Source organism: Pieris napi, chromosome 21 (assembly GCF_905475465.1).
Source record: "Pieris napi chromosome 21, ilPieNapi1.2, whole genome shotgun sequence".
Lineage (NCBI taxonomy): Eukaryota > Metazoa > Arthropoda > Insecta > Lepidoptera > Pieridae > Pieris > Pieris napi.
Window position 1 is genome coordinate 10,776,429 of NC_062254.1, and position 12,944 is coordinate 10,789,372.

Here is a 12,944-nt window from a genome sequence, read left to right on the forward strand (position 1 = left end):
ACCTGTCCATTCTCTAACGTTGCGGAGCCATGATTTCTTCCTTCTACCAACACGCCGTTTACCCTGGATTTTACCCATTATAATTAATTGAAGGAGGTGGTAGCGGTCATGGCGCAACACGTGGCCCAGGTACGCAACTTTCCGTTGTTTAATCGTATGCACATATATTCCATATTCCATTGGTACCAAACGCTCAAGCTACTAGGCCAAAACTCCTTACTATATAAAAAATATAGGTTAGAAATAAACGCCTTTTAATTTATTAAGGCAATTTGTTGTTGTTGACATTGCCGCGAAATTTCGGGTAGACTGTATAAATGTCTCTATCATAAAACTTTGCATAATCTTTTCATCTACATAGTTTGATAAATAATTATATATGTGTATATTTCATATTACATATGGTTTCCAGTGATTAAAGACGCCTTTTTGTTCGGTTTCTGTTCAAAATTTGAATAATATGTCTGTACCAACTTATTATTTTGTATTTATACTTATTATTCATATATATTGGTATTCAAATAAGCTCAATGTACGTCACCTACGCAAATGTACTTTACATATTATGTTAATGATACAGGGGTCACCTTAAAGTCTGTGTTTACAGAAATATCTTTAAATAAAAATTTATGATATAAATCTCTGGGATATACGATTTAATTATGTATATTTCTTTGTTTTCCACTAATTTTGAATACGTCATAATATTATTAAAGCAAAAAATACTTTTTCTACGGAAAAGAATTTAATATTTTATTTTCCATAGTATAATGAGTAAAAGATATTTGTTTGAAACCTCTTTGTATATATTATAATATGCAAATAAATATAATTACTGGCAACAATAAGTTTCATAAAACATTTATCCCAATATCCTAACGTAGTGAGAACTATATTTAATATGCCTATGTTCCAAGGACATATGTATAATAAAATATAATTTAAATTTAAAAAACAACTTAAACTCCATTATTTAAGTATATTTTTTTTATATTTCGTAACATAATATAAATGCATAATAATAGTATTTTTACTTACGAATAATACAGAAATCCGTCATAATTAGCCTACCATTAATTTTTTATAGAATTCATAAGAATTGCAATTACATAGATATTCCACAACGTTATAAAAAAGGAATCAGATATGGGAAATACCCGACAAGTAGTTTTAAGTATACACTATTAAATCAATTCAACTTTACGTGACCTCAAAGCGATCAAACAAATCAGCTACCATAAAATTAGGCGTTATCTTCGCGGGAAGTACTCCGCCGCAGACTTCCGGTTGAACCGGTTTACTTCCGCTTATGTATGGATTCTATAGTCCTTCCAGACCATAAAGTACAACAATAACAATAAGTACGAATAAATCCTGGCTTGAAAAATATTACTTTATTAATCTATATATATAAAAGAAAGTCGTGTTTGTTACAACACTTATAACTCGAGATCGGCTGGACCGATGTTAGTTATGTCTTTTTTGATGGATTTTTCTCCACTCCGAATAGCAGAGTAAGTAATAAAATATCGGATAAGTTATCGAATAACAATAAATTAATTAATTAATTTTACGAATGCACACGGCATGTGGTGACATTTGTTGACAAAACTACGCATCATTTTACGTCGAATTCGTGTCACTTCAAGAAATTCCGAACTTGAGGTAAATGAGGAGATGCGTAACCAGGCTTTGATCTTGATCGAAAACATGTGTTACCTCATCAAAAAATGTTGTAAAGCAGAAAGTGCTTAACATGCAGTATCGCAATATTGGCGATAGAGAGAAGAGGCCTAATGTGTAAAACTGCCATCCTTCTTTTGCAATGGCAAGCAATAAAACATTTCTCTATTTGCAAAAAAAGTTATCACCTTAATGGAATCCTAAAATAAGTTTAACTAAAGTAACAACGATATTATTATTAAGGCGGAACGAAGTTAGCCGGGTCAGCTAGTATTTTAATAAATACGAACTGAACTATTATTATAAATAGCATCTAAGCCGTAGTATAAATTCTACGGAATTGTTATAGATTTTAATTTATTACAGAACTGAGCCGAGGAGACAATCAAGCCGATTTTAACACACAGGATTCAGTTACACACACACACACATACAAGCACACACACCCTACACTCATTATGTCATTCATATTATTATGAAGTCTGTAATTGGCATACGCCAAGCCGATTTATAAATTATTTTGTATTATAATTAATAAGGTAAGGTTTTTACCTGTGTATTTTATATGCCGGGTATATCAAACCCATTTTTTGATAAACGGCTTTCGCAGTTAGCGCTAAGTCTCAACTCTGAAACTGAGAGTTACTTCCTTCCCCAATGCTTTAATCTAGGTTATATAGTGGTTTCGTTTACCGAAAGTTTTAGATCTGGTTCACTAAATATAAAACTACATTATTAAGATAAAACTTACTAGTTCCTCCCCTCACACATTGAAATTGATAAGTTTTTATAATTTGTTTATTTTTTATCTCATCGTGTAAGTTTGCCTAAGCTTGCTCACATTAAATATTGTATTTTATTTTTCTTGTACTAAAATTTTTATGTTATAGGAGGCAAACGGGCAAACGGGCTCAAGGGATACCGCCGCCTATGGACATTGCCAGAAGACTGGCAAGTGCGGTGCCAGCCCTTCAGGAATTGGTACGCTCTTTTCTTGAAGGACCCTAAGTCGAATTGGTTCGGAAATGCTTCAGTGGGCAGCTGGTTCCACATAGTAGGAATAATACGGATGGTATTTTGTATTCTGCCTTGACGTCCGATAATGAAACTCAGCTGCAGGTATTGGACCGAACAACACCTTTGAACACTCTCCATGGTAAATACGGTAGAAGATACGAAGAAACCCCACATCTCTAGGCAACGCCAAGGGATCAATGGATGTATCATTGTGTTGAGCGTTGCCAAGCTTTTATAAATAAATAAATAAAAGTCGGTTTAAGGCTCCATATACATTAATATAACCTTTAATAAAATAAAAATAAATAAATCAGTGGCGCTACAACCTCATTAGGTTTTAGCCTCAGATTTCTGAATCTGTTTTATGATCATTTTTAAATCTAATAGGCAAGTAGGTGATCAGCCTCCAGTGCCTGACACACGCCGTCGAATTTTTGGGTCTAAGACATGTCGGTTTCCTCACGATGTTTTCCTTCACCGTTCGAGCGAATGTTAAATGCGCACATAGAAAGAAAGTCCATTTGTGCACAACATCGAACCTAAGACTTCAGGTATGAGACTCGCCCGCTGAAGCCACTAGGCCAACACTGCTCTATAACCTTTAATAAACTCTTTAATAACCACAACTTTAAGAATCAGACCAAAACATGAAAAACAAGTTAAACTATAAAAGCTAAAGTGATACATTCAATTACGTTGAAAACTTTTGTATACATTCCTGCCCTGGAATTAACTTATATCAAATGACAATTTAAACATTAGAGGTCGACGTTATAATCTACCCTATTTCGGGAAAGTCATTCCCTGACGCTGACAGTTGCTATTTCATGAAATAAGCGCCCATCGACCCACTCTACATTCAGAGGTTTATTGCGACCGTAATCTCTGCATCTTTTATGGCGGGATAATGCGACATTTAGTCAAATCGCTTTGGTTCCATCATAATTTCAAATGTTTGAATGTTCCTACTATATACAGTTTCAGTACGTGATTTTATACCGGATATTTGCTAATTATTGTTAGTTCAACACATCATTTATAATGCTAATCTTTTCTAAAATTTATTACAATTATGGTAATCATATTACAAAAATAAATTAAACTACTCTTTCAATTTTTAATTTTTCTTAGCTTATATTGTTAAATATACATACTAAAAATAACTAGCAAATAGCGGATTAGGTATCAGATAGGCACTTAGCAATGCTTTTTTTAAATTGATCAGCCTACTTGAGTAGTGGGCTGATCACATATACATAAACACTACTTACTTATCAAGCTCTTGATAAGTAAGTAGTGTTTATTCTCTTAATATATTCGAATGAGAGGTGCCTGAACTCCTAGTTTGGATTTTGCAGACGGAATTTGGAACTTTCTGCTGATTTTGAACCTTGGGAGTGAATAATGAACGAAAATGTTAATAATCTGTAAGGGATACCTTATATGGGTCCTTATATTTAGTATACCTTTAATACAAATGACGCAAATCGATAATGTACTAGGGTATTAAGGTATTTAAGAAGCTGTTTTTTAAAATAGTAATAATAGCCTTTTTTTCAAATACTTTACCACTTAAACACGTTTATATTTCTATTATCTCATTCTTTTGTTTTTCATTCAAAAAAGGTTTTTGGTAAAGGCCTCTTCCATATTCCATTCCTGTTTACATCTTTATTATAATTGGTTTTATTATAATTAATTTATTAGCTGTAGAATTACCAAATAAATAACTGTAATTTGTATAACATTTGAACAAAACATTTTATCGAAATAATTTCATCAGTCGTTCAATAATTTGTGTACGTATATAAACGTATACACAAAACAATTCTCGATAGCCACACAGTATATTAATATTTCGCAATTAATCCGTTCTCAGAACCACCCTGTCTAATTACCTCAGTTCCGGCGCTCAATATCTCATTACAACGTAATATATAATAATTAAATACGCATTGATCCATAGAGAATGCTTCGAGATGTAATAGAATTTTTGTTTGTAGACAATTTCTTACTTTGAAGACCCGTAATTTAATCGTCTAAGGGATGGACTTAGTTTGCGTTTGTTTTCTTAGAAGACGAATTATTTTTCTCATTATTTCAAAATAAGTTTTCAACATTTTTTAACTTCGTTCTTAGTCTTGCGAACAAAATTGTGACTTTTTCTTGAATCTCGAGCTAGGCATTATTCAAAGCAGAAGAGATGATCTAAAGTCACATTTGTATGGAAATATGTAGGTATAAACTACTATGGTCACAGATGTACTGATAATTCCTCTGACAGCTATATTTGGTGTGTGGTAAAATATAGTTTCAAACAGTCAATGTTTTCTATCATAGAAAGTTCATAGAACTTTTTGACAAGAGTTTCCTTCCACAGACTAAAATTAGAAATAATTCAATTTACATAAAAGTAATCCGTAGTTTAAGACAAGTTCAACAAAAAATACAATAAGAATCACCAAATAATACAAATAAGTTTTAATTACATCCGTCTATTCGAATCACGGTACACTTTTACGTATATTTATGTGTTTTGGGCGTGGGTAAAGCCGATTGAATCCCCAAAAATTCCATCTGATTTGAATAAAAAGTGTATATTTTATGAAAGAGATTTATTTTACAAAAGGTGTTGCGATCTAAATATTCTTTAGACGTACATTTTGTAATTTTTTTTAAATTTTATACTTTTTCAGTGATTAACAAATTCGAAAATAACTTTTGTATCAAACACATATTTATATATCACAAGCAATGCGTGACATGCGATCGTGGCCATCTATCACTAAATAGTATATAGTTCACATCTTTGTTATATATTTATTTAATACCCCACAATATGTATTCGAATAATGGCGTATTTTGGATTTTAAAAATATATAATAAAGTAAGTAATGAAAAAAAAACATATATTGGTTGTCAAATATTAATGACGCAGTCATCAGTACTTATTTATTTATTTATTTAAAACCACTTCGTTGCATGTACAGAAATATAATATATATATATACGGCGCGGCGGTACGAAGTTCGCCGGGTTAGCTAGTACATTATAAAAGAGCTTAAAGTGTTCTAGGTAGTTTTCGAAACTTTGATGGGGTGTTAGAAAACACATCTACCGTATAGTCACAACATATCTATAAGAGCATTGTAGGACACACACATGTGTCAGACAGGTATATAAAAATATGTTCATATCTTCTCTACAGCTTTTAAAAATTGGAATCTTACTGAACAATTCTACATCTGCATCCCCTACCTATCCTGCTACCTATTAATTTTGTAAAATATAAATTGTGTACGACGGCCACCGAACCGTTCCTTGTGGGACAACATAGATGCCCACGACACAGGGAATCCTAGTGTGGGGGCAAGTGTACTGTCTCTATAAAATAATTTTAAGTTACACAAGCGCAATTATTACCATTTGCATATCCCAAGGGAAAATTATATAAGGAAATTACCTTTTAGGTGTTAACGTTGTTTTTATCAATATGGGTGGAGCTGCTCACGCATGAAGGTAGAAACTATGCGTAACAGTTATAATTTAACAATAGGGTCACACGATCGCATGACTCTCTATAGTTATGGGAAATATATTTATCAATACACCTTGACTTTCACCGTTAAAAAATCATGAGGTCTTACCCTAAACTTCCTCCTATGTCTTCTATTTGGCTAAGAAACTGCGAGTAATTATTACTAACAAGATTTTCAAATTTTATTATCATGTATAAGTTGATAGTCTCACCCTAAAACTTTTCTTATTTCACTTTATTCGTTAGAAAGAGAGACACTAAGAGAGTTACAAAATCATCTTGAGCATTGTCAAATATTATGATGTAAGTAGTTGATTAGTTTACCAAACATCCCTAAAATGATATTAAAATTGGTTGTACAACTTTACAGTTTTTTAATGAAGTTTCTAGAACATAACTATCTTTATATTCGTTTAAAATATTAATTACAGGGTTTTTATTTAGTCTATACTTTCCATTTTTCGCATGCAATCATAGGTAGGTAAGTATGACTTAAATGTATACCTACTAAAAATTAATTAATGGGTAAATGATTTAAACCGAAATATATTCCTCACTCAAACTACAACACGAATAAAATGAAGCTACCAAAAATAAAATATCTAGACTTTTTATTGTATATAATCGTCAGTAACTTAAATGCGGAACTAACTAATAAACATTTAACTCAGAGACATTTTTTGACATTCCTTTATATCTCACTGTCAGTACTCAGTTATCTTTAAGCTTAACAAAAATAGCACATTAATAATACTCTTAAAACAAAGAAATTTTTTAACTCCTTGCACGGATGCTCTCAGCCGTAAATCCCTTCCTTAGGGTACATTATATGTCTAACGAAGAGTGAACCTTATGAATTTGTTGTAAGGTTGAAATTAAATTGACATTATGTCTTTGATTGCTTTTGTTTCAACGCAGATGTGTTTGATTTTTGCTATTGTGAATATCTTTGATTTTTAAATAGGAATTTGGGAACAACTTTGCACATGGCAAATTTTGAGTTCTTGGGTGAGACGATCGAAAAATAAATTACTTCGCGTGAGTAGGTAATGTTCAATAAAACGTCAATGATAATTCGAGTAACGCTGGAACTAGTAGCAAGTTAGCTTTTTTAACAAAACGAGATTTTTTATTTAGCTTTTTAAAATGATATCCTTCGAGTTGATGGAACTAAGTCAAAAACAAGAACACACTTAATTTATTTACAAAGTTTTACGATAATTGAAGTTTGATGACGATCAAACTTTTACAAGTTTTCGGATTAGATAGTTTTAATCCTTTCCAATAGTTCACTTCTTACTTTAATCTATTAATAAAAACGGGATAATTTGGGAGGTAAATTAAAAATATCCAGTCTAGTAGCCTATCGAGCACTCGATCAGGCAGACCTGTGGACCAGAAGCTACGCAGCAGGGGAGTGCCAAAATCATCCCATTCCTAATAAGGGACTTTATTTACTTAGAAGGCTTGGCATCTCATGATATTAATGGGCGAATCGGAGTTTTATTCCTAAAATCTTGTAAAAGACCGTTGGCATGCAAGAAAAATAATCTTTTATTTGTGATATTACGGGACTACCATTTAAACCTACCTAAAATTTACTACTGTTGGATTTACTCTCAGGCCTGAGATTATCAAACCCCGACTGTCCACCTCATTTTCTTACTATGTACGCAATTAATATTTCCTTATATAACGAAGGAAAACTTCACGAGAAAACCGGCAAGTCCTCGGGTAATACAGACTTCGCGCTAACGTCAAAAATGTCAGCATATAATAAAAAAGAATCAATATAAAAACGTCCTTCATTCCCCTCTTCAAACATATTTCTGTTAAATCTATATTCACGATCATATAATATTTTCAATACTTTATGGTTATCCTCAACTCCGAACTGGATGGAATCCTAAATTGCGCACCTGCGATTCGGCACTTTCAATATTAATGGAATCTTTGAAGCGAAATTTTTTCATTCGTAATCTTTTTCTGCTAGTTCTACTTATGTAGTACAATGTTGTGTAGTTTTATGAACACTATAACAGAATTTTATTTCACTTTCAAGAAGTTCTATCCTTAGCAGCCGGAATAACTTCATAAGCGCGTTTCTAGGTATGATATCATCGTAGAGATTTGAAAGCCCCGATTGTACTACAAAGACATAGCAAATTCCTATCTACGTTCATATAAATAAAAATCAATAGCTTTTATTTAAGCGGAGAGGAACACACGACTTTAGGGCTTAAGCTACACGTCAGCTAAACCTAGTGGTTTTCGGCAAAATTCAGGAGAATTACACACATCCTCTATAACCAGATGTATCGACTTGTGTACCATAATGTTGGACAATTGCTGGTAAACGCCAACCTGGTAGGTGTAAAAGGTCTTGGTTATGAAACGTCCAGGAGTGGGGTTAAATCAGTGGAACAATTGTTAGGATTGGAGATGCAGTGATTTCAGAGACCGACCGTCAGTGATTGGAGGAGCACCAGAAGAGAGTTGATATGTGTTTATAATTTATGATCTCGTATACATTAACGGTACTGAAAATACAATAAGAATATAATTAAAGACTATTAAGCCTTATAACTCAATCATACGAAACAAAAAACTGAAAATCTGCCAACAATGCCGCAAACCGTTCGATACCTCCGAATTGGGCTCTTGTAAAAACAAGACATCACATACAGGGAAAAGTAATTAAAATACAATATATTATACGAAAACCGACGATTTCTTAGAAGTATTCGGTTATAGTAATAGTCTGAGAGCTATCGACAACATGGCGCGACTTCATTGTAGATAGTAATACATTTTTTTGATCAAACTTTCTTTCTATGTGCGCATTTAACATTCGCTCGAACGGTGAAGAAAAATCGTGAGGAAACCGGATTGCCAAACCCAAAAAGTCGACGGCGTGTGTCAGGCACAGGATTGACAAATGATCATGAAAAGGATACAGAAATCTGAGGCCCAGATCTAAAAGTTGTAGCGCCACTAATTTTTTTTTATCTAATAAATTTTAGCTGCAAGAAATTTTTATTCTTTTAAAACTGAAACTTACTTTTAAGCAACAAATATAAGAATATTAGTTATAAAATCAGTGTTATGGTAGTTTTCAAAACATATCCTATTAGGGTATTACATATTTGAAGAGTATTTTGTCAGGTTTATTCAATAGCAAAGACGTGGCAAAAAATATTTTTAATGAGGGATAGCAAGTAGCAACCATTTTTTGCGCAACATTTGTTATAATTATCTCTTTAATTTTTCATCAAATGTTTTATTATTCCAATAAAAAAATAATCTCGCCTGGGAAAATTGGTTGGTGCCAATATATTATTTAATATTATTAGTTTTAATACAAAACTTTTGACCGTGGTAAAACTGACTTTTTCTTATTCCAAATCAAATAATTAAATCATAATTAGCATTATGTTATCTCTTACAGTTTAGGCTCAATGAACATATCACAGTGAGTGAGACGCATTCGCCGGTCGCGCACGCCTTCTCCGAACTGCGCCCGCGCAAGCGTGATATGAACATTAATGTGTGTCTGTGTGTGTGACAACTAGGATACTGTGATTTGGAATTTAACTATTTTAGGTACGTTTTAAATAAAAAAATATTTATGAACATCTATGTCAAAATATTCTAGTTTTTAAAAAGGATTTTTTAGTATATTGTTAGTTAGTTACTCTGCGTTTTTTCTAAAAATTTGTGAGGATAATCAGCCCAAAAACATGCTTCACCGCGCCTTGCATGTGTGTGTGTGATCCTCCCCATTATTATCCTCGGAATTGCTACTTTTATTATTATTACTAGTACAACTTTTGATAACGAATAATGATTTAACGACAGTATTCATTTGTTTGTCGTATTTTTCCTCCGATCTTGATAGCCTTAAATCTATAAAGTTCTTCTCCTTCGAATCCCAAACTTATATACTTAAACGTGATGCCGATAGACCGTAGATATTTTAGGTAAATATATATTTTAATTACTAACACTTTATTGCATACATAAATATAGTACAATTAACATACTTAAATAAAAATTAAGGCAACCACTGTAAGAAAAAAAATCAAATTAGATAAGGTAAGAGCAAGAAGTGCAAAAATTCATAAGTCATTTAGACGAAACTAATGGAACAAAACAAAGCAATTAAAACATAATATGTAAACAGTGAAACAAACATCCATAAAATAACATATTTACATTACAACCTCCTTTTAGATTCTATCAAATAGTTTATTAGTAGGCGAAAATGGTATATTCAAATGTGGAATTTGCATTCCCGCGGGGCATAAGGCGCGTGGGGCCGGAAGCTCTACCCCGTGAGACAAGAATAGATAAAGGGTACTCGCTCATACACTCATACTTCACTCATACAAACTGATAAGACAGTAACGAAATGTCTTAATTATGAAATGCCTAGCGGTACTGTCCTGTTTCAATCTTCCAAATACGATTTGTACAGGGTTCAAAATAGACGTGGCGGCTTTAACGCAATATTTATCTTTATTATTTCGTATGTACTTACTCTACCTCTGTACAGAAGTAATTTAGAACAATTACAGGCTTTTCTGTTAGTGTCCATGAAAGCTGTGTTAAGTGTTAGTAGTTTAGTCTTCAATTGTGTATGAAATATTAAAAGAATTATCTCTAATAAAATTAGTTACCAAAACATACAGATGTGTTGGTGTTTTGCTAGTAGCGACAACACAACTTTTAGCAGAAACGTAGATTTAAAATATAATAGAAAGGGACAATTATAAAAAAGGACACATAATAATAGAAAAATTTATAGTTTAATAGAAAATAAACTTGTTTCTTAATTTACTTTTCAACTGTAAAGTTTTAAACCACGAATGCCTTTTGTTCTTTAAACATTATTGTTTTTCCATGCAGAGTCATATTCTAATCATATACATATATTTATATTACCGACATTATTTTATTCACCATAGTTCTGTTTTAATACTCAATAATAATAAAATCTCTCCCTTTTTCATAAAGTCAGTTCAAGTACAGTTTAAACACAAATAGTCATCCTCTTTCTCATCAAAGCGTAAACACAATAAGACAGAAACAAACGAAAGAGTTCTTAAAATCTTTGAATAAGATTTATTTTTGTTAAAAATGTTGAAAATAAAATGCACTTTCTTTGAGTGCTTCAAAAACGTAAAAGTTCCACTCTGACCAGCACTGCTGTAAGCGTCGAGGTATATAAATGTAGAAGTTCGCGTTTTTATCTGTTAAAGAACCTTTTGAAATGTGATTCTTAACTAAATACAATAATTATAATATATATATAATATTAAAAAATAAGGATAAATCAGTGGCGCTACCACTCTATTTCATAATCATTCAATCTAATAGGCAAGTAGGTATTGCCTATAGGCCTATTATGTATGACACACGCTGTCGACTTTTTGGTCAAAGGCAAGGAGGTTTCCTTACGATTATTTCCTTCACCGTTTGAGCGAATGTTAAACGCGCACAGAAAAACAGTCCATTGGTGCATAGCCGGGGATCGAACCTACGACCTTAGGGATGAGAGTCGCATGATGAAGCCACTAGGCCAACACTATATATCTTAAAAACAAATGACTCTCAGAAGATCTCAGTTTAATCATAAGCTTAACATTTTATAGCAGCGGGAAGTTAAAAGCCTTCAAAGCATTGGTCTTGTTTGTCCATTAAATATAACATCGAAGCAAGTAGAACAGACTAGTGAATGTGCGCGTCACTCTTCCGCGGAGGCTCATACATCTGCGCGTGCGCCGACTGCTAATACTGAAGTTTAAATTCGTACTTGATCTCACTAGCACGTGTAAATGAGGCCCAACTAACAGGGCACCGGTAAGTGGGGCCCCATACAATACTATGTTATATTAACATGTAAAGAATTAACCTATTACTGTACAAAAAGTCTTTAGATGCAGCTGTCCATGGGCGTAACATCAGGTGAGCCTCCTGTCCGTTTGTCGCCTATTACATAAAAAATATTTATATTGTATTAACTACTTGTAGCTGTTACTTTTTATTTATTTGATAGTCTTTAATTTTTAATTTTTTAATATTTACAGTAACGAGAGTTATTATTTCTGTAGACTGTCTTGTTGAAAAATGACAGTATTTGTATATAAATTCATGTCGTATAAGTAAGAAGATAAAAAAACATATTGTATAATGAATAACGAAAGTATTGTACATGCATTGTGAAATTTTTTCAAAGGCCCCATGGACGGCTAGATATCTCATCCGACCCTGGATATAACGAATGAAAAATCCCAACGCATAGTTAACAATATAAAGAGTTTATAGCGTGCTTATCTGGTATTTTGGCTGCATACTCTATTAACACGGGTTCAAGGATGTTTAGACTTAGAACAATACATAGACAACATTCTTTAGGCGCGAATGGACTTATACAAAATATTAACCTCTTACGGTCAAGGGATTTTAATCATGACTGAATATGTAAATTTAATGAATTAATTATTAGGCCGTCCTACCAACAATTTTGTACTTTGATTAAAAATGTGTAGGGGTGACGAAAACCTAGAGAAGCTATCGTGATTGGCAACACCGAAGGCAAAAGATCGCGTGAACGTTTGCCAACGAGATGGACTGATCAAGACAGACTCATCTTCTTAGCTTAGCTTGAGCTGTTGGCGACCGAGGCTCGGTCGGAATTGGCTTT

At 32.8% G+C, this 12,944-nt stretch overlaps 1 protein-coding gene across 1 annotated transcript in view; it reads left to right on the forward strand.

The window, feature by feature from the left end:
• Positions 1 to 9,725: 9,725 nt before the first annotated feature.
• LOC125060132 overlaps positions 9,726 to 12,944 on the forward strand; it is a 65,765-nt gene continuing 62,546 nt past the window's right edge. Inside the window, exon 1 of the mRNA XM_047664877.1 lies at positions 9,726 to 9,841. The gene's annotated coding sequence lies outside the window, so the exon portion shown is untranslated. The remainder of the gene's footprint in view (positions 9,842 to 12,944) is intronic.